This window comes from Emys orbicularis, chromosome 2, assembly GCF_028017835.1.
Source record: "Emys orbicularis isolate rEmyOrb1 chromosome 2, rEmyOrb1.hap1, whole genome shotgun sequence".
Lineage (NCBI taxonomy): Eukaryota > Metazoa > Chordata > Testudines > Emydidae > Emys > Emys orbicularis.
The window spans coordinates 93,194,189-93,221,809 of record NC_088684.1 but is presented as its reverse complement, the minus strand read 5'-3'; positions in this window follow the sequence as shown (position 1 = coordinate 93,221,809).

Below are 27,621 nucleotides of genomic sequence, written 5' to 3'. Positions count from 1 at the left end.
CTCCCCTACCCTCTATCCAACCCCCCGCTGCTCCCTGCCCCCTTACCTGCGCTGCCTGGAGCACTGGTGGCTGGCGGCGCTACAGCCGCACTGCCCAGCTGGAGCTGGAGCTGCCGCCGCCGCTGCCACCATGCAGAACAGAGCACCAGGTCAGGCCGGGCTCTGCAGCTGCACTGCCCCAGGAGCTCACAGCCCCGCCACCCAGAGCATTGCGCCAGTGGCGGAGCGAGCAAGCTGAGACTGCGGGGGAGGGGGAACAGCAGGGATGGGGCCGGGGGCCAGCCTGGTTTAGAATGTAAGATTCCACAGACCACTGCTTTAATCCAATAGCTTGCAGAACACAACATGCAGCTTCTCCATTTATATCTAATTCAGACTCTCTAGTCAAATCCAAAACCTGGGATGGACAAATGTTACCTAGCTGCTATTCTCAGTACTCTAAATGACCAGCATGGATCATGGAATGTATTCTCTATAAACAGTGCACCAAGGAAGCAAGAAAATGAATAAAATAGGAAGGAAAGCTGGATACCTCTAGGGCTATCTTTAATCTTTGCTTTAGCATAATTGTAAAAATGATCAGATGTTCAAAACCTGTTTTAGTTCTGTTAAGTAGGTTTGCTGGCCACTACACATATCCTATGTAGAAAAATGTCTCATTTAACCAAAAATATCATGTTCCCTGTTATACCTGAGCGTAATTTCAAACTATGTGCTAAGTAGAACACAGCAGTTAGTAAAATCAGCCATGCTCTAATTCAAATTGAATTGTACAATTAAAATAACAATCTACTATTTGAAGGAAACCACTAAACTAAATCACTTCCATTAACTGGATCAAGTTTTTCAGTAAGTACCTTTAAGTGTTGGTGAAGTAACATCCCCAGTGAAATCATCTTTCTTGAAAATATCCTTTAATTTTTACCATACTCATTTTAAAAAAAAAATCTCATTGTGCTTGCACTCCTGTTTTTATTTAATTCACTAAACACTCAACCCAATACAAACTGTGATCCTGATTGTCAGTACCTGTAACTAATTTCACAAGCAGCATAGTCAGCAGTTTAATTCTATCTATGTGAAAATAAATCCTTAGGGCTCTGGTCTTAGGACTGATGCTGTGCTGACAAACGTGGCATAAAAGCATAAAGCGAGAGAGAAAAATCAATAAAATAGATTAAATAGATCTATTTGAAGCCAGACTCTCTGTGTGTCAGGAGACCGGATGGTAGACACTCATGCCTAGTGGTTGGAGCAGGAGTCAGGTCTCATGGTTGGAGTCTGAATGCCAGTGCGCAAGTCAAAGCAGAGTCAGAGACAGGGATTGGAGCCAAAGGTCAGGACTGAAGTTAGAGTCCGAATGCCAGAGCCAAGAGTCAAGACAGAGTCAGAACTAGAAACCAGGGCCAAGGGTCAGAACTGTAATCAGAGTCCAAGTGCCAAGTCTGATCATGCAAACCTTACTCACACAGGCCCTGAAGCGGTGCAACACTTAACAACATGCTTTTTATTATTATTTATAATTTAATTTTTTTCCAAACAAATATACCAAATACCAGATTTATCATAATACATAAAGTAAATAAAGACAGTATGGATCAAGGGAAGGGAGGGGAAGCAACATAGCTATCTTCAGGCCCTATGTTAATCATAGACCTCTAAAAGGTCGGCGCAAATTGCTTTGAATTTTTCAGGCATTCCCTTTCTGCAGAAGGCCAGTCGTGCGTTAGCTGAGAGGTCAGCCATATCACTGAGCCAAGCATCAGTATTTGGTGGGGATACTTTTCCATTTTTGCAGGATTAATTTTTTAACAATCAAAGTTGCATGTTGGAACTATGGCCTGGTCTACACTAGGAGTTTATGTTGAATTTAGCAGCGTTACATCGAATTAACTCTGCACCTGTCCACACAACGAAGCTATTTAGTTCGACATAGAGGTCTCTTAAATTCGACTTCTGTACTCCTCCCCAACGAGGGGAGTAGCGCTAAATTCAACATGGCCATGTCGAATTAGGCTAGGTGTGGATGGAAATCGACGGTAATAGCTCCGGGAGCTATCCCACAGTGCACCACTCTGTTGACGCTCTGGACAGCAGTCCGAGCTCGGATGCTCTGACCAGCCACACAGGAAAAGCCCCGGGAAAATTTGAATTCCTTTTCCTGTCTGGGCAGTTTGAATCTCATTTCCTGTTTGGACATCGTGGCGAGCTCAGCAGCACTGGCAACGATGCAGAGCTCTCCAGCAGAGATGGCCATGCAATCTCAGAATAGAAAGAGGGCCCCAGCATGGACTGATCGGGAAGTGTTGGATCTGATCGCTGTGTGGGGCGATGAGTCCGTGCTTTCCGAGCTGCGCTCCAAAAGACGGAATGCAAAGATCTACGAGAAGATCTCAAAAGCCATGGCAGAGAGAGGATACAGCCGGGATGCAACGCAGTGCCGCGTGAAAATCAAGGAGCTGAGACAAGGCTACCAGAAGACCAAAGAGGCAAACGGACGCTCCGGATCCCAGCCCCACACATCCCGTTTCTACGAGGCACTGCATTCCATCCTAGGTGCGGCCGCCACCACTACCCCACCACTAACCGTGGACTCTGAGGATGGGATATTGTCGACGGCTGGTTCCTCGGACATGTTAGCGGACGGGGAAGATGAGGAAGGAGATGAGGAGGACGAGGCAGTCGACAGCGCTTACAACGCTGATTTCCCCAACAGCCAGGATCTCTTCATCACCCTTACAGAGATCCCCTACCAACCGTCCCCAGGCGTTAACCCGGACACAGAATCAGGGGAAGGATCAGTCAGTAAGTGTTTTAAACATCTAAACATTTATTTTTAACAGAACAGGAATATTAACAATATTAACAATGGGTTTTTCATGATTAGTTTGCCCTAGGCGCTTAACGTTTCAGTCCTTGGCAGTGCAACTACTGAAAAAAAATCTAACAATGTCCGGTTTAGCATGATTGTTTTGCCCTAGGCGCTCTACTGTTTAGTCCCTACCAGTGCAGCTACAGTAAAATCCGGTCTTTATGTCCGGGGATAGAGCAGAAATCCTCCTGGGACATCTCCATGAAGCTCTCCTGGAGGTAATTGGAAAGCCTTTGCATCAGGTTCCTGGGGAGAGCGGCCTTATTGAGTCCTCCGTGGTAGGAAACGTTTCCGCACCAGGAGACAAGCAAGTACTCGGGGATCATTGCCTTGCAGAGCATGGTGGCATACGGCCCTGGTCTTTGCAGGCTTTCCCGAAGCATCCTTTCTTTCTCGGTCTCTGAAATCCTCATCAGAGTGATGTCGCTCATGGTGACCTGCTTTGAATTAGGTAGGGGAATGTTAGTATTGGGACTGCTTGCCTATTCCTTTACAGAACTGTAACCGGCGGTTTACAGCCACGCGGTGGAGGCGGGAGAGGAGCAGCATACAGGGATCTTTCCCTGGGACAGCCGCGAGGGGGTGGGACAGGGGCAGAGTTCATGCTTGCCGGATTGCTGGCAGCAGGGACTGGCATTGCTTTGAACGTGAAAGGAGGCCAGTGCTATTATTAAAGTTTTAAGCAGCCACAAGTCTACGGCTTACCATGTCAGCCTGCTACCCAAATTCCGCTGTCCTGCCCCGCTTGTCTGATCTGCACTGCAAGACCCCAGGCACTGAATGCGAAGGCCGAAAATTCGACCTTGTCCTGAGTGTGCATGTGATAGGTGCTGTGCATGGTCTTGTTCACAGAGAAAGACTATGTTCTTTGTTCACAAAAAAATTTATCTTTCTGAGGAATTCACTCCCTTTTTCCCATCCCACAGCTGCGACTGTCTCCCGACCTACCCTGGCATCACACTCCCAGAGGCTAGCGCAGATTAGGCGTAGGAAGAAGAGGACACGGGAGGACATGTTCTCGGAACTTATGGGCTGCTCCTGAGCCCAGGCAGCCCAGCAGACCCAGTGGAGGGAGAACTTGTCCCAAATGCACCGATCACACATTGAATGGGAGGAGAGGTGGCGGCAGGAAGACCAGCAGGCGACTCAAACGCTGCTTGGACTAATGAGGGAGCAAACGGACACGCTCTGGCGCCTTGTGGATGTTCTGCAGGACCGGAGGCAGGAGGACAGAGCCCCGCTGCAGTCTATCTCCAACCGCCCTCCCCCGCCACAAAGGGTAGGTCTACACTTACCCGGTAGTTCGGCGGCGAGCGATCGAACTTCTGGGTTCGACTTATCGCGTCTTGTCTGGACGCGATAAGTCAAACCCGGAAGTGCTCGCCATCGACTGCGGTACTCCTGCTCGGCAAGAGGAGTACCGCGGAGTCGACGGGGGAGCCTGCCTGCTGCGTGTGGACCGAGGTAAGTTTGAACTAAGGTACTTCGAACTTCAGCTACGTTATTCACGTAGCTGAAGTTGCGTACCTTAGTTCGAATTGGGGGGTTAGTGTAGACCTGCCCAAAGTCCCATACCCCCCTCACCCAAAGTCCCAAGAAGGAGGGGCGGCAGAGTCCGTGAAAACTCTCACTCCACCCCTGCAGACTGCTCAAGTACCAGAAGGCTCTCATTCCCCAAAATTTGATAAGTCCTTTCCTTCCCGCCTCACCCAAGCCCCCGTCCCAGTTTCATCCCCCAGTTTCATGTGTAGTTGCTAATAAAAAATATGTTTCTGTTAATTACTGTTTCCATCATGTTCTTTTAGAGGAGAGTCTGTTTGAAGGGGGGGAAGGGGGTTGGTAATTGGACAGGACAGTCACCTTTACCAGGGTACAGACGCGGGGGCAGGTTCAGCAGCAGGGCACACACACATTGCAGTCACTAGGTACCCTGGTCAGTCTGGGAGGTGGTTTTCATGTTCAGTGGGGGGGGGGGGGGAGGGGGCTATGTGACTTTGTGGCGGGGGAGGGCGGTTAGAGATCTTATGCAGCAGTCCTTATCCTGGATCACAGAGCCACGCAGCAGGGGATCTGTAACCGTCCTCCCCCTGCCACAAAGTCACATAGTCCCCGCACACAGAGTCCCGAACAGGAGGGATGGCAGGCTCCGTTGAAACAACCAGTCCACCAGTGCGGAGCCTGTCATTCCTCGAGTTTAGAAGCGTCCTTAGCATCACTACACTACACCCGCTCCCCACCGCAGTCTGCGTCCCAGGTTCAACACTTTACCGCGAAAACAGTAATAAAGAAAACTGTGTTCATTAACAAATTTCAAGCGATTTTATTTTTAAACGTGTGTTGGAAGGGGGGGAATGGGGTGAACGGGGTATGTAACTGGAGAGGATAGTGAACATTCACTGGGTAAAGAAACGGGGCCAGGTTCAGCTTCTCTGTAAACAAACTTAATAGTCACAGGTTACCCTGCTCACTCAGGAACCTAGCTTTCAAAGCCTCCCGGATGCACAGCGCGTCCCGCTGGGCTCTTCTAATCGCACGGCTGTCTGGCTGGGCGTAATCAGCAGCCAGGCTATTTGCCTCAACCTCCCACCCCGCCATAAAGGTCTCCCCCTTGCTCTCACACAGATTGTGGAGCACACAGCAAGCTGCAATAACAATGGGGATATTGGTTTCGCTGAGATCAGAGCGAGTCAGTAAGCTTCTCCATCTCCCCTTGAGACGTCCAAAAGCACACTCCACCACCATTCTGCATTTGCTCAGCCGGTAGTTGAAGAGTTCTTTTTCACTGTCCAGGGCGCCTGTATAGGGCTTCATGAGTCAGGGCATTAGCGGGTAGGCTGGGTCCCCGAGGATCACTATAGGCATCTCCACATCCCCAAGAGTTATTTTGTGGTCCGGGAAGTAAATACCTTCCTGCAGCCGTCTAAACAGACCAGAGTTCCTGAAAACACGAGCGTCATGAACCTTGCCCGGCCATCCGACGTTGATGTTGGTAAAACGTCCCCTATGGTCCACCAGTGCTTGCAGCACCATTGAAAAGTATCCCTTTCTGTTAATGTACTGGCTGGCCTGGTGGTCCGGTCCCAGGATAGGGATGTGAGTTCCATCTATAGCCCCACCGCAGTTTGGGAATCCCATCGCGGCGAAGCCATCTATGATGACCTCCACGTTTCCCAGGGTCACTACCTTTGAGAGCAGTAGCTCAATGATTGCGTTGGCTACTTGCATCACAACAACCCCCACGGTAGATTTGCCCACGCCAAAGTGGTTCGCGACTGACCGGTAGCTGTCTGGCGTTGCAAGCTTCCAGAGGGCTATGGCCACTCGCTTCTGGACAGTCAGGGCTGCTCGCATCCGGGTGTCCTTGCGCTTCAGGGCAGGGGACAGCAACTCACAAAGTTCCAGGAAAGTCCCCTTCCGCATGCGAAAGTTTCGCAGCCACTGGGATTCATCCCAGACCTGCAGCACTATGTGGTCCCACCAGTCCGTGCTTGTTTCCCGGGCCCAGAATCGCCGTTCCACAACATCAACATGACCCATTGCCACCATGATGTCCTCGGCGCGGGGTCCCGTGCTTTGTGACAGGTCTGTGCCACTCTCAGACTTCAGGTCCTCACCGCGGTGCCGTAGCCTCCTCGCCCGATTTCTCAGCATCTGCCTCTGGGAAAGGTGGATGATAAGGTGCGAGGTGTTGACAACGGCCATAACTGCAGCGATGGTCACAGCGGGCTCCATGCTCGCAGTGCTGTGGCGTCCGCGCTGTCACTGACCAGAAAAGTGCATGAACTGATTTCCCGCCGGCGCTTTCAGGGAGGGAGGGCGGGAGTGACGGTTGGATGACGACAGTTACCCAAAACCACCCTCGACACATTTTTTTCCCCAGAAGGCATTGGGGGCTCGACCCAGAATTCCAATGGGCAGCGGGGACTGCGGGAACTGTGGGATAGCTGCCCACAGTGCACCGCTTCCAATGTCGACGCTTGCCCCGTTAGTGTGGACTCACAAAGTCGAATTACTGTCCTTAGTGTGGTTACACACGTTCGACTTTGTAATATCGATTCCACATATTCGATTTAAGTAAAATCGAACTACTCTCGTAGTGTAGACATACCCTTAGCCTCCTTGTTACCAGATAATTTCCAGGTATCAAGAATATGTCCAAGAATTAAATTTAAGAGGGAAGGCTCCTGCATGGTAGTCGCAAGAAGAAGGAATTTCCTTGTGTCCTTCTTTGCACTCCCTCATAAGGGCCAGTTACAGCCTGGTCTTATGTACCATAGATATTGATGTGACACTGACGGATGTGAATTCCATTTAGTGAGATGAGAAGATGAATGGAGGGTGTGTGGCGTGGTTGAGCGGCTTCCTTTAATAGAAGTGTTCCCATAGGGTAAATCTACTTGTCTTATGCGTAAAAGAAAGCTGGATGGTCCTAGAAGTCTCTTGGACCAAATGGGGTCCACAGTTTATATGTAGCCTGCATAACAAGGATGGGATTTTCCTACTCTATTTTATTATTTGCTAGGATGATATTCAGCATGCTGTAAAAATGTAATGGAAAAGGAATATTAAAGGAAAGGGGATTGGGAGTAAGCTCTCAGGGTTAACAAGTTTCTCAATAACCAATTTTTCAGAGGTTAAATTAAATATTAACTGCAGGTTTGGTTTTTGGCACTTTTCATCATGTAACTTGTAGTTTATTCTCGGTTAAAAACTGTTTAAAACATTAATATAGTATTACTTCCAGCCTTTCACTTTGGAACTAAGGAATGATTGGATAACAATTTGTCCTGCTGTTCTTTTACAAAAATCAAAGTTACTGAACAGTAATATCTTCAGGCATTTTTTAAAAGTGCCGCAAAACATTTCAAACCATCAGTCCATATCTATCTGTTGTATCATATGTTTTGCTTAGATTGTAAGTTCCTGGGGGCCGGGACTGTCTTTTTTTGTTCTGTGTTTGTACAGCACAACGGAATCCTGGTCTGCAACCGGGGCTGCTAGGTAATATGGTAATACCATACAAATAATCATTATAATAATTAACAATAATCCGGTGAACTCTTTCAGAGTTGGGTTGGTTCTTCAGGCTTATCAAAAGTAAAATCCTGTAAAGACTTATTTTAGTCAGGAACAGAGCAGACCTCTGGGATGTTACTTCATGATCTGCTTTGAATTAAAGGCAGCTCACTGTTGCACCTCTTTCTCTGCCCACTTACTGACTAGGGAACAATCTGGCAAGCATTCCCTGCTCTCCACCCCGCAGCCAAAATCACAATCTGAGCAAATGCGGGGGGAGGAGGGAGGAAGGGAGTTACTCCACTGTGCAGTTGGGTTAGGGCTATGGGACCCAGCTTTGTGTAACTCTGAATACATGCAGGGAGAAGATGTGTTGAATAAGAATGTGCCAATTTTATGCAGACACTTTTCAAAAACAGATCAGCTCTTTCAAAATTCCAAAACCCTTAGGCCCGGATACTTTAGGGAAATATTTGTTATTTTTGATTGAGCTGTGAGTCACAGTACACAATGTCTTAAATTTATAATTAAATGGTAGCCTGCAGATTTGAACATTTTACTATGAATTCACCCTTTTTAGCCTGGCCCGTCCACGCATATCACCAGTTCTACTGGTGTTTGTGCTGCTGACGCCAATGATGGACTTATGTAAGAACAGTGGAGAACAATGCAGCTTCATAAAACATTTAGAGGCCTTGTAAAATACTATTTCACAAGCAGCATTTTTAACATCTTTTCCATTCAAACTAGCTGGAAGGAGTTTGCTTTGTTCGCCCCTATTATTATATGATGAGTGTCTTAAGGCATCACTAGCAGCATATTTGAAAAGTACTCAAAAAAGTATTTAGACAAGATGAATAGAATTTCCTACGAGTTCAATTTAACCAGTAATTCATCCCTTGGGTAAAGCTGATTTACACTTCACTCAAAGCAAAACTTAACTACTAATGGAATTTGGTTGCCAGCCTTTTATAAGGGGAACAAAGATGGAATATACCTTGCTCCCACTTTGGTGTCCAAAATATATTTAGCTACAGATGTAGTTTTGCAAAGAACATGCAGTGAGTATTAATGGGATGCAGTTTGGGAAGATAAATCACAAAGCATCTTTATATAGAGATGATTTAGGCATTGTTCTGGAAGACCCTGAAACTAGATTTCTGTGTTGCTGATGGCACTGTTTGGCACGTATACTTGTCTTAATGCTAATACAGAAAAGTCTGTAATTATGTGGCTTGAAGAAGAAAACAGTGTCCCCACATTGAACAGTGCATTATAAAAATAATATTCAGGGGACCTGGGCTAACCCAACAAATAAGATGGTGGCTTAATATTGCTTTCTGCAATAAAGGGGGAATAAATGAAAGCAATAGAAGGTAAAAAGAACCAACCCAGCCTGAACCCACAGATCTGTCTCCTAAATATGAGTAAGCACCCATGGAGCCAGCTTTGAAAAGAAAAAAAGGAAGCCAGAAAAGAGCTGACATCCCACTTCCAGAGAGCAGCCTCTAGGGAGAAGATTACTCTGCAAGCTTGGAGATGTCATTATCCTGTAAAGAGACAGTGGGTAAATGCAACAAGATTGTTTAAAATTGTACTATTGTGGCTGGGGGATGAAGTGCGGCAGCAGCCATTTTGGAAAGGTCGACAAACAGAAGCTGGGAATGGGCAACAGGGGATGGATCACTTGAAGATTACCTGTTCTGTTCATTCCCTCTGGGGCACCTGGCATTGGCCACTGTCGGAAGACAGGATACTGGGCTAGATGGACCTTTGGTCTGACCTAATATGGCCGTTCTTATGTAAGTGTGGCAGCAGCCACCATGAGAGAAGCCCACAACAAGCAAGGAGGAAAGACAAGAAGATCAAAATGTCTGGGAAAGGAAAGAAATATAAAGATCTGTCCCCTTCAAAACAAAGACCTGGCCACGAAAAAAGAGTTACTCCCCCTTCAGCAAACAAACTATAGAGGCAGGTGGAGAAGCACCAGTCACTAAGGCTGACATGAAGGGCCTGCTGTTAGAAATCAATAAGATATATAAGGAGATGAGGGAAGAGTTCCAGGCTTAAAGATATAAAAAAAATGAAATGAATGAGATTAATGGGAAAATACCAGCTGCGGAAGGAGGATTAAATGAGCAATGGGACAGCATTATGAATCTAGATAAAAGAATCCCTTTTTCCCAGGCCACAGCAGGCTCCAGACCAAGAGATGTGATTGTCCAGCTACACTACTGTCATAATAAGGGTAAAATACTGAGGGCAATGAGGGGGAGAGCTGAACCACTGATGATTCTTAACCAGCTGTCATGGGAGGTATATACCCCAGGCTGGCCCAGCAACCCAGGGGATAATACAGGTGCTGTCGGCCACTGCTGATTGGCAGCCTCACAGCAGCTGGGAGGATAAAAGAGCTGGGAAGCAGAGGGGCAGAGTGACTGCCAGAAGAGCAAACAAGGCTGGAAAAGGGAACTCCTGCCAGCAAACTGCTGAGAAGTTGTTCAGAGACAGCACCTTGAGAAGGGAGGACCAGACCAGCAGGCCAAAAAGCCTACAGAAACCAGGGGAGGTCAGAAGGAGCTCAGGGAACAGCTGCAGTTGTTGAGTTCTGATTCTGCTGTCTGATTTAGGGCTAGAGTTGCCAATTTTGGTTGGATTATTCCTGGAGATTTTATCACATGACATAATCTTTAATTAAAGATTAATCTTTAATTCCTGGAGACTCCAGGCCAATCCTGTAGGGTTGGTAACCTTACTTAGGGGCCCTGAGCTGGAACCCAGTGGAGTGGGCAGGCCTAGGTTCCCCTACCGGCCCCCTGAGAGACTTAAGAACTGAGGGGGTTTCCAGACCCCCTGGGCCACAGGACCAGCTGACTCTGCTGGGAATAAAAAGGGAACCTGCACATCCCAGCAGGACGAGAGAGAGAGTCCGCAACTGACCACTCTGCCAGACTGAGTAAACTCTGGTGCAAGGCCTGGCCAGAGTGGGTGCTGTGGCATTGACACACACAAGCCCATACAAATTTCCCCAGATCTGGCAACCTCAACCCTTAGCAAGTGAAGAGAACTCTGCCAGGTGACCACAATTCTCAGAAAGAACAAGGTAAGATACAAATGGGGATTCCTATTTAAATTGTCCTTTATGTGGAAGGACAGATATCTGTCTATCTCCGATCCAAAAGAAGGTGTACAGGTACTTATGGACATGGGAATAGGTGAATCAGCTCAATTACATTCTGAACAGGATCAACGGTATCGGTCCCACAGGTCACCAATAAATCATTGGGAATCAATGAGATCAAGGAGAGCCCAAATAGCTCAAAAAGGTGCATCATCAAGACAACAGGACAGACATGAGAGCAGAAGAAATAGTCCAGATCCAGAAAAACAAGATTAGTTCATGGGTGAAGACATTACAATAAAAAATGACTATTCTATCACTTTATCATTATAACCACATGCATATAATTAAATGGAAGCTGGGCTGGACAGCACCCAGGATATTTATTCTCTGAGGATACAGTACATGGAAAGGGGAAAACTTTATAGTTCATACGATGTAGTGATTTGTATTATAAATGAAGTTAATAATGAAATAGCAGGAGACCCAGAACTCCCCTACTGAAGTAAGTTTGACTTTAGAGATATATATTTTGGAATGTTTGTGAAGGGTCACCTAATGTGGAAACGTTTTCTAAAAAGTGAACTCAAAGATAGCATAATAACCTCCGAAAATCCAATATTATACAGGTGTTTCACAAGATTCAATAAGGCTTGGTGGGTCTCAACAATAAAAGGAGGAGGAACACCCCCCATACCTCACCCGGGAACTAACACACCCATGAAGGAAGTAAGGAGATCCCAGGCTCCCACTGCTAGAAGGGACCAGATGATAATGGGGCAATGAGAAGGGAGGAAGGAGGGAAGTATACAGGTGAAGAAAACAGAAACAGATGTTAAATACTGTTATATGTTTGTAAAAGAAAATATTCTACTAATAAAAACATTAGGGCTCAGAAGTTTAAAAAAATTATAGTAAATCAGACTCAGGATCAGGGTACGACAATATGCTGTTAAAAAAAGGAAAAAGCAAAATGTGTGTGGGCGTCTTAAAATTACTGTGTGTATGATACGAACTCCATCTATAATGTCTTATTTAAAGAACAAGTGCAGATGTATGGAGACCTGGTGTGTGGCTAGGGCATCTAGCAGCTTTTTGCAAAGCGTAATACGCTGGGTAGGAGCAGACTTGGTACACATGGGGGAGTTTATTAGTGTGATGACTGTAAATGTTAAGGGCATGAACAATTCACCAAACAGGAAAAGGGTAATCACTGAAAAGGGATTTTCCTAATGTAATCTATTTACAGGAAACACACTTGAAGAAAAATGATGATAAATACCTGAATACTTCCTAGACCCAGCTACCGTATGTCTTTCCAGGGCAATCCAATAGAAGAGGGGTAGCAATACTCTTTGACAAACATTTTCCTTTTATTATTTCAGCACAACTAATAGAGAGTACAGGTATATTTTAATTAAGGGGTCTTTGAAAGGTAAATGTCTCACCTTAGCTAACGTATATGCTCCGAATTAAGGGCAAGGTTCTTTTTTTTTATCAGTTTTTCAGGGCTTTAGGAAGCCTTAGGGAAAGGGCTATTATTCGGGGAGGAATTTTAAAGAAGTGCTTAAATCCACTTTTGATCTATTGAAAGTACACAAAGGGCATTTGAGGGGAGCAAAGGCAAATTTGTTGGATCACTTAGAAAATGATGATGGATGTCTGGTGGGAGATGAATCCAGATGTCAGGGATTATACGTATTATTCTGCTACTCCTGGATCTTATTCCAGGATTGATATGATTTTTTTCTAGAACCTTGGCTAAATTGTTCAAAAAAGCTACTCTGGGAGTTATAACTTGGTCTGATCTTGCCCATGCATATATTAGATTAAAATATTGGGACTCAGTGGGGGAGAGAGGAGAAAGGGGCCTGGTGGTTGACTAGAGCTTTGTTATATGATCCTCTTAGAATTCAAGAGCTGGAAACAAATTTCAGAAATATATTAGAAGAAAATGATAGGGAAGGGATCAATAAAAGTGTTCTCTGGGAAGCAGGAAAGGTGGTAATGAGGGGGAGCCTTATAAATAAAACATCATATCTCAAAAAGATGAGAGCTCCTGACGAAGAAAGTTTGGTTAAAGAAATTTCTATTTTGAAATGTAGATCTAAACCTACTGGATCTAAAAGAGTATATAAGAAAACAATTGAGATAAGAAGGAAGAGTAACTTATTACAAAACAATAAGGCTGAGCAAATACTTAGATATGTTAAACAATATTATGAAAGGGGCAATAAAGCTGATAGATTTTTAGCCAGAAAGTTAAAAAAGAAAGGATAAATCAGACATCCCCCTGATTAGAAATAAAAAGGCAGACTTAGTAACTGGCATCAAACAGATCTCTGTTCCTAACTTTTTCCATACTTTGTACGCTTCAGAACATCTAAATCCTGAACTTATAAATAGATATTTGAGACGTGTGAAACTACCACAGCTTTCAGAGGATGATGTGGCAGCTACTGATAAGTGAATTGCTAAAGAGGCAGCTGTAATTAAGAATTTAAAATCCAGTGAAGCTCCAGGTCCCAATGGGTGTCCTGGGGAGTATTCTAAAATTCTAAAGCAATCATTGGTCCATATTTTAATTGAATTGTTTAATGGTATATTGCAGGGAAATGAGATTTCAGATTCATGGAAAGAGGCAAAAATCGTGGTCATTCCTAAACAAGGAAAAGATCTTACAGAGTCTGCATCATACAGACCTATTGCTTTAATTAACGTAGATGCTGAAATGTATACCAAGGTGCTAGCAAACAGATTGTTATCGTTCACAAATATGTTCACCCTGACTAAACTGGGTTCAGCACTAGCAGGTATCTATCTGATAGTACCAGAAGAACTCTGAATTTGAGCTATAATGTTAATTCTAGCAGTTCTTCCTGTGCACTGCTTTAATTTGTCTAGGAGTCCCCTATTCCCCATGCTGTTTGCTTTGCCAATGGAGCCATTTGCAACAAATGTGAGAAACAGCACTTTGGTAATGGGCATCAAAATGCCATCTGAATTGGAACACACTATAGCTTTGTATGCTATGTCTTGTTCTATTTGCAGGAGCCAGAAACCTTGTAAAAATGGAATTTGGGCAGGCTGCAAAATGATTTGATAAAGCTGAAATTTTAGGAATGAATATTCCCCAAAGGGTCAAAACAAACTGTTGTCAATTACACGTTTAAATGGGTAAAGGAATCTTTAAAATATTTAGGAATAAATATTGTGGATAAACAAAAATCTCCTTAAGGCAAATTACCCTCCAATGTGGAACAAAATAATAAAAGACTTGGAGGAATGAAACAAGTATGAAATTTCTTTGCTAGGCAGAGTAGTCTCAGTAGAGATGACTGTCCTCCCAAAGTTATTTGTGTTTCAGTGCATCTCTGTTGCTATCCCTGACCTGACATTAAAAATATGGCAGGATGTGCTATTAAAATTCATATGGAAACATAAAAGACCAAGGGAGAGTTCTAAAGTCCTGTATGAACCTACAAAATAGGATGGTCTAGCTTTACTTAATTTGACTTATTATTATGAATCACAATTTAAATATTGTGATCAGTTGGGTTAACAATAGACCATCCAAACACTGGGTAAACTTGAACAAGACTGGAACCCAAATATAGCTATTTATAGTAATTGTTGGGTTAAAAAGAAATTTAGATCATCAAAAAAAAAATCATTCAGACCACCTTAACAGCTATGGACAAATTTTCTAAATTCCTGTCGCTAAAGCCCTCTCCCTTAGCTACTTTTGTTAACAATCAGGAAATATCAAAGTGACTATTTGTTGTAGGTAAAAGCTAAAATTACTCAATTCGGGCAGCTTCTGCTGGGTCCTGAATTGAAATCATTCCAAGAGATATGTAATAATGTAAATAATATAAAGATCCTGTATTTTCAGTTTTTACAAGTCAAATATTTTATTGTGAAATCTGGAATTGAGGCAACTCTATTTAGAACTGTAACCACATTTGAGGAGTTGACCCAGGAGCAAGCTGAAAGGATTAATTTTTAAGATACATATAATTTTGATTGAAAAATATGTTAAAACAACCCAGATGAAAAGATGGCAGAGGGTTTTAAACAAAGAAATTTGCTGGATGAGTGAATGTCTATATGGGTAAGCGAATATACTGCTTCAAATTGTGTAGCTCATTTAAAAATATATATAAATTAATGTACAGCTGGCATTTGACTCCAGTTAAGATCCATCATATTTTTGTTACAAGGGAGGCACTCTGTTGGAGGGGTGATTTTGTCCAGGAATTAGTTTTGAGAGAAAAGCCGGCTTCCTAGAGCTCTCCTGACCTACTTACTTAATGCACCAGTACAGGATCTACATTTTAAACAGAATGACAAATTTTTAACTATCAGAGGGGTAGCCGTGTTAGTCTGAATCTGTAAAAAGCAACAGAGGGTCCTGTGGCACCTTTAAGACTAACAGACTGTTAGTCTTAAAGGTGCCACAGGACCCTCTGTTAAATTTTTAACTGTTAGCAGCTAGATTTTCTATTGCACATTATTGGAAAAATGTGACTCCCTCCTCCTATGGAATTGTGGTATAGTAAAATATGAACTGTCATTGCACTAGAAAAGCTTTCAAAGCATGTACATACATAACAGAAGTGCCGAATAGAGGATAGTATTTAGAAATTTAGTAACCCTTTTTAGTGTACTCAAAGGAGGGCCCACCAACCAGCAGGCTAGAATCCTTTGTCAGGTTCTTTGAATATTAACCTGATCCCGAGTAGTTAATGTACAATGTAGTATGTCAACATTTTATTGTAACTTTGCATTAATAAAAAGTTTTAAAAAAAGAATATTCACTTTCAGATCCCTGTTTATTAAGGACCAGATGTACTCATATTGAGTAGTTCCTTATTCCACAAGAAGTTCCATTTATTTCTTAAAAAGTAAGATGTGACAGATGCTATGGGCATATGGAATATTCAAAGACTATTGTTGTATCAACTTTATAAATGCTGTATCCATCTTTATGGGCTAGTGATTGTATTCCTGACTGAATGGGGGAGTTACAAGGTTTCTTACAGAAACTAAACCCCCTGGGGAGTAATTAATGCAAATCCCTAGGCAAGTAGCAAGTCTGGAGAAGTCTCGCCTGCTGAGGCAAATTGCATAGCCTGGTTTGACCTGGGTGAAGAAGCCTAGCAAACAAAGAACTGAAAACGTATAAAGTGACAAGCCTGGCATAGGAATGCAGGTCACCCTCACTCAGTTAAATAACTGACATGAGACTGTGGCCAAGAGTGGCAGACCCTGTGGAATAGGCCTGAAGTACTGTAATCCTATCAGGATCTCCATGTGGAAGATGGATGACTGCCTGGAAAGCTAGACCTGCAAATAAGCTGTTTATTGTTTTTAAGATATGTTTCTCTGTAATGCTTTTGTTCAGAATAAATAATACTTTGCTTTATGAAGGCTGGCTGGTCACTGGTTAAACATGTCATTCCTCTGAGAGACCAGGACGGAAGGTACTAAACTAACGTCAGACCTGCTGTGGTGATCACAGTGGAAATTGCAGGAGGAATTGCAGCCTACATTCCCAGCCTAGAGGCAGAGAAGCATGGGACTCCGTCCCAAGAAAGGTGATGGCTAGAGGCCAGATATCTAAGTAGGGTGCCCTCAAGGAGGCCCCAGTAGGGTGAGAAGTGCAGTTACCTTAGGGATAATGCTCGCAAATTCTGTGTCTGAGCTTTACAATGCCAATCTTTCTGACTAAAAAAAAATTTAAATAAGAAGAAAATGTGAATCAAAAAGTACCAGTCAGATTTAATGGAAAATAAATACCATCATCAATCTTATTTGAAGATGAACCAATGCCAGAAGTGTGATGTTATGATGTTAATAAAAATGAAGCTGTTTTATTCAGAAATATTCCTAGTCAATAAACATTTCTTTTTGAGTTATTGTAGTAATAAAACTTCCTTTCTTATGAAAAATAACTCCAGAAATCGCTAGGTAGAGAACACCAAGAACAAGAGAAATGAGTGTAAGATCAGTTCCTTAGCTTGGGATGAAATCCACCAGCATTGGCCTAACTCTGTTCCCATTGACTGAAATGGAATAGCATTAGGCCAACACAGAGCACTTTCAAAACTTTCCCCCTAAGTATTTCTTTTCTTAATTGTATCCCATTACTTATAGGTATTGCCCATTGTACCATCCTACAGAAATCAATCCCCATCCTTGGTGTCAACATCCTTAAAATAAATGTTGACGTTTATTTTGTCCCACCTTAGCCATACTATGGTCAAAATACACCTATTTTGCTCTAAGGCCCAATCCCACATTGTGATGCACTAGCTAACTATGCATGAATAGAGAGAGGAAATCAGATTAAAATAAAAGAAACTGGGCCTGATTTTCCAATATGTTACACCGGTTTTTCATAAAAATCAAAGGCTGGAGAATCAGATGCACCATCTGTTTAACATAACTAATCTTATGTTCACAGTCATAGTTAAGGTAGGTAGGAACAGTATTAGTTATATATACCTCTACCTCGATATAACGCTGTCCTCAGGAGCCAAAAAATCTTACTGCCTTATAGGTGAAACCGGGTTATATTGAACTTGCTTTGATCCACCGGAGTGCGCAGCCCCGCCCCTCGGAGCACTGCTTTACCGCGTTATATCCAAATTCGTATTATATCGGGTCACATTATATCGAGGTAGCGGTGTATAATTGTTTTACTTGTCTAGATAGTGCTTTCTCCCCTCTACCACCTTCCCACTGACACTGTTGGCCACTGAGCTTGTCAGAGACACCTCCTTCTCAGGTCTTGTTTACACATACAGTATAAGTTACCCTGCTTAACTTAAATTTCTTTAACAACTGATTTAGTGCAAAAATCCTGTGTGCTGTGTGAACACTCTTACATCAGTTTAAATCTGGTCTATATCAGTTTAGCTTGTGCATGTAAATGCTTGTCCATACACACAAGTAGTACTACTTTAACTGTACCATTATAGTTAAATCCCCCTTGTGCGGGTGCCGTTATACTAGTATAAAGGTGGTTATAAGGCACCTTTTATACTAGTCTGACTGTGTCCATACCAGCTGTTGCACTGGTTTTTGGTAAAAAATCACACCCCCAACCACAATAATTATACGAGTACAAAAACTCTGTAAATTAGGCCTAAATTACAGGCACAAACTAAATCAATATAACCCATTTTACATCAATTTAACAGTGTGTATACACAAAGTTGAATACTAAATCTATTTAAAATCACACGTACTCTTTACTTCACAGGCCTATTATATATTTCAGATTGCTTTGCTGTGCATGGTTTGTCATCATCCCAGACCTCCCAGTCCCAAAATGAGTCTGTCCCCTAATTCATCCTGGACTGTAGTCAGTGCTGTAGCACAACAGTTACAGTTCCTGTTTTCCTGTTCTACCTTTGCATTGTATGACCCTAAATGGGGAGAGGGGTTTGTGCGCACACACATACGCATATCCCACATCAAGGCTGCCTACCTCTTGTGCTGGCCTGAATAATCATGCTTTGGGATGGTAATTATCTTGTTTGAAGATGTCATCCTGAAATCACTGAGTTTATGCAATTCTGTAACTGTTAACCTTAATTCTACTTTATATCAAATCTGAATCATGGTCAGATTAGCTGATCTGTCACCCAAAGTTATAATTTGTAAAGACAAAAATGTTAAATGCTTAATGCACAATGAAATTCCTACAGTTAGTACCTGTGAGTATTGAATATTACTTTGCTCATAATTGCCAGTTGTATTATTCTTCCACATTAACATTGTTCTTTGTGATGACACTTACAAGAGACTCATGTTTCAGACAGTGGTGCTGATGGCGACAGAAAGCCCTGCCCAATGGGTTCCCTTCTCAGTTCTATGTATGGGATGTGTGGCAGGATCATTGGTGAAGTAGCCAAATGGTTCCCAAAAATGATCATGTGGGCCAGCTCTATACTAAGAGAGCATTCCCAGTATAGCTGTATTGGTATACTATAACAGCAAAGCATTCCTAGTATAAAACAACAAAGAGTCCTGTGGCACCTTATAGACTAACAGATGTATTGGAGCATAAGCTTTCGTGGGTGAATACATGAATCTGACGAAGTGGGTATTCACCCATGAAAGCTTATGCTCCAATACATCTGTTAGTCTATAAGGTGCCACAGGACTCTTTGTTGCTTTTTACAGATCCAGACTAACACGGCTACCCCTCTGATACTTGATTCCTAGTATAGACGCAGCTTATATTGGCAAAACTGGTATCGATTATTTCAGCCTCCTGCTGAACGAAATAAACTATATTGGCAGAAGCACACTATTGCCGGCACAGCTAGGTCAGTCAGGGATCACTCCTCATCACACCCCTAACCGACATAGCTATGCTGGCAAAAGTTTCTAGTGTAGACCTGGCTTTAGGGCAGCATTTCCCAAGCGTTTGAAAGCTAAGCCCCCTTCGCCTCTGCCATGTGTTGTTTAAACGTCTGTCTATCTCAGGCCATGTCTACACTAGAAACTTATGTCGACTCAAGTTACGTCAGCAAACAGCCATCACAGTTAACACATCGCCTCTGCACGTGCATACTTGGCTCCTTCTGTCAGTGGAACATGTACTCACCACGGGTACTTGTTCAATGCAGAGTGCAATTCAGCATGGGTTGCTATCCCACTTTGCAATTCGCCACTGTCCAGCGCATTGTCTTTTGGGAAGTTTTGGCAGAGCGTGATGGGGCCAAAACAATTCATGCAGGGATGACTGGGAGCTTGGGGTCAACTTCCCAGTTTGCAACAGTCTCCATTCCATAATGTCATCTGTATCCCATAATTTTTGTATCTTTCTGTCAAACTGACAAATCTGACTCTCCACCATCTCTGGCGGAAGCATGGACTCTGCACAGCTCTGCACTTTTGTCATGGGCATTGCAAGCACAGGGTGCACAATCCTGCAGTATTTGCAGAGCTGCAAGAAGAGATACAGGGAACATGACAATTCCTTGGAGGACAGATTGCTGTGGGACATAGCGAGAACTAATTCCTGGTTGTTGGCAGAGTTCACAGAGCAGCTGCAGGTGATGGAGTGTCGGTTCTGGGCCCAAGAAACAAGCAGTGACTGGAGGAATCGCATCGTAATGCAGGTTTGGGATGACGAGCAGTGGCTGCAGAATTTTCAGATGCGTAAAGCCACATTCCTGGATCTGTGTGCTGAATTCAATCCAGCCCTCCTGCGCAGGGACACCAAAATGAGAGCTGCACTGACAGTGGAGAAGTGAATAGCAATCACATGGTGGAAACTTGGAACCCTAGATTGCTACCAGTCAGTCGTGAATCAATCAGCAGTCGGGAAATCCACCATGGGGGCCATTGTGATGCAAGTGTGCAGGGCCATTAATCACCTCCTACTATGTAGGAGTGTGATTCTCAGGAATGTGCAGGACATAGTGGATCGCTTTGCAGCTATGGGGTTCCTGAACAGCGGTGAAGCAATAGCCAGCATGCATATCCCACCTTGCCCTGAGCACACCAACAAAAAGGGCTACTTTTCTATGCTTATGCAAGCACTGGTAGATCACCAGGAATGCTTCACTGACATCAGTGTGGGTTGGTGAAGGAAGGTGCATGACTATTACATCTTTAGGAACACAGACCTATTAATTTTGTTTGGGAATGATCTTATGAGTTGTGTGATACCCTGCAGTAACAGGTAATTCATCACTTTCAGAACTGCTGAGCACCAGGTGCGTATGTTGTGAACTAATAAAGATGAATTATGTTCCAAATAACAGAATTCTGTGACAAAAAATAGAACAGGCAATTCAAAACCAAATACATTTAAAGCTACACTGGAGACCTGCTAGGTGTGCTCACCATGTCAGGCAATCAGGAAAAGGAATTTCCAATAATTACAGGACTTTAGAGGAGAGGGGGGACTTCTGGTCCCTGTGATTCATGGGTAGCACAGTTCACAATGGTGACCAGAGTGGTCAGTGTGTGGCATTGTGGGACAGCTGCTGGAGGACAGTAATGTGCCTGCACAGCCTCTTCTCCCCACAGACCCAGGAGGTCCAACACCTCCCACGTACTCCAGGCAGGAGGGCAACTGCCGCATGGAGACAGCGTGGTCAGCTGGGCAGTTGTTGGTGTGCTCAAGAGTTGTTAGGTGAGCTCTCCGAGCCGGGGAAACAGGAAATACAATTTCAAAAATTCACAGGGCTTTAAAGGGGAGCAGCTTCTGTGTACCTGGCCAATGGGCAGCAGAGTTTAGAATGGTGACCAGAGCGGTCAAAGTGAGGCATTGTGGGACATCTTCTGGAGGCCACTAACAGTCCATGTAAGTAAAGCAGTATCTACACTGACAATGCATCAACCTAACTACAGTGACCTGAATGCTACACCTCTCATAGAGGTGGAGTTATTAAGTCGGCATAGGGGGTGAGTTATGTCGGCGGGAGCAAAATTTTAGTATAGACACATACATTCATAGTTAGGTTGATGTAAGCTGCCTTGTGTTGACCTAACTCTGTAGTGTAGACCAGACCTATCATATATTACATTTTTGCCATTGAAAATTAATAAAACACTGATAAATTATTATTCACTGATTCACTGTTCACTAATAAACTGTTATCAGCGTGGAAATGAGACATGCTCATTGATGCTAAATGTACTGCTATTTCAGCTGCCATGTTAGAAGAGGTAATGCTAATCACTAAACCATCTCTAAGCCTCTCTATATCCGCCCAAACAGTATAATGGCGTTCCTGTCTAATAAGCAGAACCAGGGGGGGAAATTGGCATTGTGATGATGTCAGCAGTCCTAATTATAGAATCATAGGACTGGAAGGGACCTTGAGAGGTCATCTAGTCCAGTCCCCTGCACTCATGGAAGGACTAAGTATTATCTAGACCATTCCTGACAGGTGTTTGTCTAACCTGCTCTTAAAAATCTCTAATGATGGAGATTCCACAACCTCCCTAGGCAATTTATTCCAGTGCTTAACTACCCTGACAGTTAGGAAGTTTTTCCTAATGTCCAGCCTAAACCTCCCTTGTTGCAATTTAAGACCATTGCTTCTTGTCCTATCCTCAGAGGTTAAGAAAAACAATTTTTCTCCCTCCTCCTTGTAACAACCTTTTACGTAGTTGACAACTGTTATCATGTCCCCCTTAGTCTTCTCTTTTCCAGACTAAACAAACCCAATTTTTTCAATCTTCCCTCATAGGTAAGGTTTTCTAGACCTTTAATCATTTTTGTCGCTCTTCTCTGGACTCTCTCCAATTTGTCCACATCCTTCCTGAAATGTGGCACCCAGAACTGGACGCAATATTCCAGTTGAGGCCTAATTAGCACAGAGTAGAGCAGAAGAATTACGTCTCATGTTTTGCTTATAACACTCCTGCTAATGTTATGCTATACAAAGCACACAAGATCTTTTATAGGGGAGAAGGCAAAAACGCCACATTTATTGAGAATACAGCAGTTAGCATATGCTTTTTAGTTATACACACACACACACAGTCCTGCCAGTTGATGTTTATAATTACCAGTCCAGAGTCTGGATCAATCTAGTGGCCAGCCAGATTGGTTGCAGAATGGAGCCGGACTCTGTCGGTCATGATCTGATGCTCCTGGAGTTGTGGCAAGATGAACCCAAAGTCCCATAGCCAAGCACCCTGTTCTTATAGTCTTTTTTTTTCTGTTGGATTTTGCTGTGTCAGTTTGTGACTGGTTACTTCTTAATTGGTGTTATTTTTTGATGTTAACATTTCAAAATACCTCCGAGAGGGTCATTCTGTCCCAGATTTGATTTAATTAATTGTCTTTAGGGGTGCCAGCCTCCAGGGCCAGCTTTAGGAAGTACAGGGCCCAATTTGAACATTTTTGGCGGGGCCCTGGCAGGGATGACTAAAAAAAAAAAACATGTAAAAAAAAGCCTTTCATTTCTTCCATGTATTATTTACTTTCCATAACTATATAAATAATAAACTTATATATTATATACATTGCATCATATATGCTGTTGATCGGTTATTAATGAGCTCCGTTTCACATGTGTGGGTCCCCGCCACTCCCTGGGGGTGTGCTAGGCTGACCAGATGTCCCGATTTTATAGGGACAGTACTGATTTTTGGGTCTTTTTCTTATATAGGCTCCTATTACCCCTCCACCCCCGTCCCGATTTTTCACACTTGCTGTCTAGTCACTCTAGTGGTGTGCACATGTGTGGGTCCCAGCTGCTCCCTGCCCCCCTCATTGAAGCAGGTGTGCAGGGTTACTGCCCTGGGAACTGCAGGACACCAGTGGACGTGGGGCTAGCTGGGGGCAGGGCAGGGACTGACTGGAGGTAGGGGCTGGCTGCAGGCAGGGCAAGGGGTGCAGGGCTGGCTGGAGACGGGGTGTGTGGGGAGGGCTGGCTGGCTTCGGGCAGGGCCGCAGGGGGGTGCGGCAGGGGTTGGCTGGAGACAGGGCAGGGAGTGCGGGGCTGGCTGCAGGCAGGGCAGGGGGTGAAGGGCTGGTGCGGGCAGGGCAGGGGGTGTGTGGGGCTGGCTGGCTTCGGGCAGGGCCACAAGGGGGAGCGGCAGGGGTTGGCTGGAGACAGGGCAGGGGGTGCAGCAGGGGCTGGCTGTGGGCAGAGGGTGCGGAGCTGGCTGCAGGCAGGGCAGGGAGTGCGGGGCTGGCTGGAGACAGGGGCTGGTGCGGGCAGGGCAGGGGGTGCGGGGCTGGTGCGGTCAGGGGGTGCAGCAGAGGCAGCTGGAACCCCAGCCCTTTAAATAGCCCCCGACCCCAGGGCTCTGGGGGCTATTTAAAGGGCCCGGGGCTCCCCTGCTTCTACCGCCCCAGCCCTTTAAATAGCCGAGGGAGCCCTGGGGAAGCGGCGGGGCTCCGGCGGCTATTTAAAGGGTTAGGGCGGTAGAAGCTACGGGAGCCCCGGGCCCTTTAAATAGCCCCCAGAGCCCCACAGCCCCACCCCAGGGCTCCAGCAATGGGGCTCTGGTGGCAATTTAAAGGGCCTGAGGCTCCAGCCCTTGCTGGGAGCCCCAGGCCCTTTAAATTGTCCCCTGGGGAAGCCAGGGCTTGGGCGCGGGGAATCGGTTGAATCGGCCTAAAGCCGGCCCTGCCAGCCTCCACCTCAGGGTCGTCAATCTGCCCTTCCTCAATCATGGATGCACACTGATAGTTCTCTGGTATTGTTAAGTCTCTTCACTCCTTGTTCCTTGACCATCTGGCTATAACAATGGCCTTCACACCTTATCTTTTCCTGATATATGCATTCCTCATTCACACAAACAGTTTTTTACAGAGACCTTCAAAAGGTATACAGCAGTTTTTATGTTGAGCAAGAAAGGCATTGTAAATTAAACCTTACTAAATTTTGTAATTAAAACAGTTCACATTGTGGCTCGGGCCTTCAACATTCCTCTAATTTCCTTAACATAGACACAATACAAGATCCTCTGTCTTACTTACTAAACCTTAAAATAAAGAAATGTATATTTAACTAGAGTGCCTAATTTATAATACATATAGGAAACCATAGTAGACATTATAACTTATCCTACAACGAAAGGGTGACCATAATCAGTGATAAGGATTGTTCTGGTCTGTCCCTGCCTTAACATCAGTACAGACACTGTCAGTCTGTCAAATGCGTTTCTACCAATGTCCCAGAGGGTCATTCCTTTCTGTTATTCAAAAAGGGTAGCTGGCAGGATGATCAAATCATACATTAATTCTGATAGTACAAATATAAAATTCTGCTCCTACACTAATACATCCCAGAATGATGTTCGCTTTTTTTGCAACAGCATTACACTGTTTACTCATATTTAGCTTGTTGTCCACTATGACTCCCAGATCCCTTCCTAGGCAGTCATTTCCCATTTTGTGTGTGTGCAACTGATTGATCCTTTTTACTTTACATTTGTCCTTATTGAATTTCATCCTATTTACTTCAGATCATTTCTCCAGTTTATCCAGATCATTTTGAATTTTAGTCCTATCCTCCAAAGCACTTCCAATCCCTCCCGGCTTGGTATCGGCGGCAAACTTTATAAGTGTGCTCTCTATGCCATTATCTAAATCATTGATAAAGATATTAAACAGAACCAGAACTGATCCCTGCGGGACCTCACTCATTATGTCCTTTCAGCATGACTGTGAACCACTGATAACTACTCACTGGGAATGGTTTTCCAACCAGTTTTGCACCCATCTTATAGTAGCTCCATCTAGATTGCATTTCCCTAGTTTGTTTATGAGAAGGTCATGTGAGACAGTATCAAAAGCTTTATTAAAGTCAAGCTATACCACATCTACCACTTCCCCCCTATCCACAAGGCTTGTTACCCTGTCAAAGAAAGCTATTAGATTGGTTTGACATGATTTGTTCTTAACAAATCCATGCTGACTGTTACTTATCTTATCTTCTAGATGTTTGCAAATTGATTGCTTAATTATTTTCTCCATTATCTTTCTGGGTACAGAAGTTAAGCTGACTGGACTGTAATTCCCTGGGTTGTCCTTATTTCCCTTTTTATAGATGGGCACTATATTTGCCCTTTTCCATTCTTCTGGAATCTCTCCCATCTTCCATGACTTTTCAAAAATAATCACTAATGGCTCAGATTTCTCCTCAGTCAGCTCCTTGAGTATTCTAGGATGCATTTCATCAGGCCCTGGTGACTTTAAGACATCTAACTTGTCTAGGTAATTTTTAACTTGTTCTTTCCCTATTTTAGCCTCTTCTGAGCCTACCTCATTTTCACTGGTATTCATTATGTTAGACATCCAATTACCACCAACCTTCTTGGTGAAAACCGAAATAAATAAGTCATTAAGCACCTCTGCCATTTCCACATTTTCTGTTATTATCCCCCTCCCCCCACCCCATTGAATAACAGGCCTACCCAGTCCTTGGTCTTCCTCTTGCTTCTATTCTGTGCTGTAGGGAGCTTACTGGCTGTCAGGGCTAAGTGAGTAAATCTAGAACAAAACTTTAACTTCACTAACAGTGAAAATCCCCAAATTGCTATGAACAACTACAGCTAACTTTAATACATGTGGAATCTCTAGGTTGGTTTAGGAGAATTTGGAGAAACCTCATTAACAGGTGAAAAATTGCATTTTCCAATATTGTTCCATGGAAACTGAGAAAGTGGAACTTCCACAGCAGTACCGAGTGATTACAGACGTACTGGTGGCCCTACACAGAGATTGTCTAAAGAACCTGTGGACAAAGTTCAAGTGGCTTTTAAAACTGTTCCACTCAATCCAATTTCATTACACTCTCCACTGGCTTCTTGTCAGTCAGTGCTCCTCTTACTGGTAGGTTCTTCTGCTGGGGTTGGTCAGTGGCCATTTTGGTCATGAATGCAACTTAGAACGGCCTCAGGATTGCTCCAAATTGTACCCAGCCTAAGACAGTATTCTGGCAACCTAGGAATCACTGGAGAACACTAGTGCTTTGGCAACATCCTGCTACTCTGGACATACTCCAACATGTCCTGACTTCAGGGTTGGAGGCATGGGGCTGGAGGGGCTTCTCATATAATTAGCATATCTATCTTTTGCCACTGAAGGAGTCCCCTATGCGGCAGGAATCCCCAGTTGGCCAGTTAAGCCAGGTTTGTTTGGTTTGCACTACTGGCTTCCTACTTTTCTGAGCTTTCATCTGTGGAAATTAGACCATCCACATTGTCTTGGAGTTTCCCTCCAGAGGCCCTGAATCTGAGGGAAATATTATTTATTTGTTGTTCAGTGTCGCCAGTGAATGTATTAGCTAGCATTAGCTGTCTTGTGCTCTGAGGTGACAGTTTATTTTCAGCTGCTAGAAGCAGTTAGAGGAAAAGCACAAGAACATGCCACAGGAAGAGGCGCATTGAGCATATGTATTTGCAGAGAGGGAGGAGGAGCTTTGCCTCTGAAGCAGTGATAGGAGCCCCGATGCATTCTAGTAGCCAGGGGAAGAGTGAGCCCTGCCCCTGTGCTAGCAGCCAGAGTCAGGGAGGCACTGAACATATGCACTGACAGCCAGCCTAGCCACTGATGAGCCATTAACACCTATGAGCTGGTGGGATCCCTGCATCCATTTCAAGGGCCGTTCAGGGATGAAATGCCTTTGGAACCAATGGATTCATACAGCTGGGAGATGTGAATGTCTCTCCATTGCAGAAGAATTCTCAGTAGGAGCTGCTGTCTGTCAAGTAGGCTGCGAGTCCCTTGCTTGGAAGGGGAAGGAGTAATAGTCACTGACTGGCAGACAGGGTGATTTCCCCTGTCATACACATGGTTCTGCCCAGTGGTCCCTCTGAAATTTTAAAATACAAATTGAAATTTCAACCCCAAATAGCTGCTGGGGACAGAGAAAAATAACATAACAGCCAGCTGACAGCTTCCACCTATTGAGCAGCTGGCACTTGACAGCCAACAAGAACCTTATAATAAAAGCAGAGACATTGAAGTTCAGTGTTAGTCCTGTCTGTGCCTGCTGGAAAGAAAGACTAGACCTAGTATCTGGGCTGGCATAGGAGATTTTTGACCTTTGGCACATGATGGATGGATATTCACTAAATCAATAGCACTGTACTTTGAAGAAACACCATAAACCAT